The sequence below is a fragment of the Poecilia formosa genome, unplaced genomic scaffold, assembly GCF_000485575.1.
Source record: "Poecilia formosa unplaced genomic scaffold, Poecilia_formosa-5.1.2 Scaffold698, whole genome shotgun sequence".
Lineage (NCBI taxonomy): Eukaryota > Metazoa > Chordata > Actinopteri > Cyprinodontiformes > Poeciliidae > Poecilia > Poecilia formosa.
Window position 1 is genome coordinate 119,538 of NW_006800637.1, and position 2,440 is coordinate 121,977.

Below are 2,440 nucleotides of genomic sequence, written 5' to 3' on the forward strand. Positions count from 1 at the left end.
GTGAGGAAGTCCAGTACAACACGGTTTTGCAGAATCATCTTTCTCAGTTCAGTTAGCTCTCTCAAGGTGCCATTGGCTGTGTACTGTTGATGAGTCGCAGTAATCCGTACCTGTTTATCTCAACGTGGTCCCGAATCTCTCCTAGATCAACCCACGGAAAAAGACTTTGCATGAATTTTTCTCTGCCGTTCCAAATCCTGAATTCCCATGGAACTCCAGTATGTGTTGTTAGGCCTCCCCATCTTTTGACCTCTGACATAACTGTTCGTTTGGAGTGGGTGTGTAGATCATTCTGTACTTTCCTGATGAACGCAATCGGGTTGATCAAAGGAACCACAGCACACAGTCCACCCCAATTTTTTGGCAAAAACATGTACGCTTCATTCCCGCATATGAAGTACCAGTCTGCCAACATCCGTGAGCCATAATCTCCTGGCACTATGGAGCTGCACAGTGTTGTCTCCTGTCTCCTCTTTGTCTTATGCGTGATGTTGAAACTCCTCTCCAGAAGCAGGTTGTCACAGTCTGGGTTGTCCTTCCAGACTTTGCAGTGTGGAGTCGCCCTTTGACCCCTGCAGGCAATGTAGTTGATGTGATCCGGTGTCATGTCGCAGTAGGTGTATGAACAGTGCATAGATCCAAAAAGTCCTTTTGTGGCATCTCCTGTCCGAAGTAGAACAGAAAAATCCTTTTTGCACCATTTGCATTTTCTTCTTTTCACGGGGACGCTGAGTCGTGGTTGTGTGCTCAGGCCATAGAGACACATCTGTTTGTCATCAGTGATGCTCCCTGGGTGCAGACCTGAGTTGTGTGTGGCGATTCGCAGCTGCGCACACACATAGCAGTTCACCTCGTTCTCCTCGTGAGCAGTCCTGTTCATCAGCTTCCACACAGATTGGTGCTGTCATGCGGGTGGAACTCAGGCTCGCTTCCTTCTCCAAACATCAGACATGCTGCAGTCACAGCGCAGTAGAAGATCCATCTGGCATATGGAGTCCCCATTACTGCTCGGCGTACAGAGATGTCAGAACCCCCAAACTAAAGGAGTGAGAATCTTAGCGTTTCTTCACCGGGTTTGAGACGAACTACAACTAAAATGTAGGACCCCTTTGTATCCCGGAAGCTCTTAAAAGCTCTCCTTCCTCTCTACTCCGGATTAGGGATCCAACACTCTCTGCAGCTTGCAGTGACTGAGATGTATCCAGCTGGGTCTTTCAGCAATCTTTACAGCTGTTGGTGTGGTCATCAGCACCTGGAACGGTCCTTCCCACCGTGGACTTGCCCAGTTCTTTCGTTTGATGACCTTTATGTAGACCCAGTCACCTGGCTCTATTGGAGTGGCCTCCTGCGAGGGAAGAAAATCAGAAAGCAGTAACTTTGCTCTGGACACTTCCTTCAGTTTAAGAGTCCTGATCATATAATCTGCTAATGTCTGTTCTTCGTCAGCTTTTTGTAAGTCTGGAGCAAACAGAGGCAATCTGTAAGCTCTCCCATGAATTATTTCAAAAGGTGATAGACCATCAGCTGTCGGGGTGATTCTCATATAGAGCTTCACTAAATCTAAACGTTCTGTGGAATACCATGTGTTGGGATATAGTTTTGCAGATAGCCTTAGCTACCATCAAAGCATCCACATGCTTTGCTGGAACTATTTCAACCCATTTAGAAAAAGCATCAATCATCATCTAACAGTATTTGTTAACTCAAAAGTTCATAACAAAAAATTTTTATGTAAGAATTTAGTAGTTAGTAGTTATATAGTACTACCTCACCATTTTCCCTTTTCCCCCCTTTTTACACATGGCATTGCCCATGTGTCACAATCACTCAAGCTTCAAATAAAGTCTTTGGGAGGATTAGTAGTTAATTCAGGTGAACTCACAGGTTTATATAAGATAATTTAGCAGACACGTCTATTAATTGCAGGTTTATCTTTTGTTTTTCTTTGTTAAACTCAGCAACTTTCAACATTTCTATTTAATTTCCCTAAAATAAAAATGTCCATCTTTAATGTAAACCAAACAAAAAAAAAAAAAAAAATCTTGAATTAGAGGATTTGAATGTATTGACTATCAAATCTAGATTAAAATGTTTTAGACTGAAATCTAGAAAGTGTTGCTTTTATTCACAATCATCAATTTTAGTAGCCATTAATTTCTACCAAGTTGCTTAAAATCCCACAAAAACAATCGATTTGTAAATTCTTTATAGAATTAAACTCTAAATTAAATCTTTCAGTTAAATTCAACAAAATATTTAATAATATTTCAACACTGCAATATCAATTGTTTTCAACACTTAGAGATGTTTAATTTATTTCCAAACTAGTAAATAAAACATTTGAAAATCATTATTAGCTTTGAATCTGTAATAATTTTAGTTGGTGTAATTTAGCCATTTCACGCTATCAGTTTTTTTTTTCTTATCTTTTTAGTCATTA

At 40.6% G+C, this 2,440-nt stretch overlaps 1 protein-coding gene and 1 long non-coding RNA gene across 2 annotated transcripts in view; one reads left to right on the forward strand and one right to left on the reverse strand.

Annotated features, from left to right (window-relative positions):
* LOC103130943 (stonustoxin subunit alpha-like) overlaps window positions 1-2,440 on the forward strand; it is a 35,577-nt gene that overhangs the window by 26,789 nt on the left and 6,348 nt on the right. The gene's annotated exons all lie outside the window — the stretch shown is intronic.
* The window catches only part of LOC107834630 (uncharacterized), a 5,366-nt gene continuing 3,018 nt past the window's right edge, over window positions 93-2,440 (reverse strand). The window contains exon 2 of the long non-coding RNA XR_001660439.1: window positions 93-1,345. This is a non-coding gene — a long non-coding RNA (uncharacterized LOC107834630). The remainder of the gene's footprint in view (window positions 1,346-2,440) is intronic.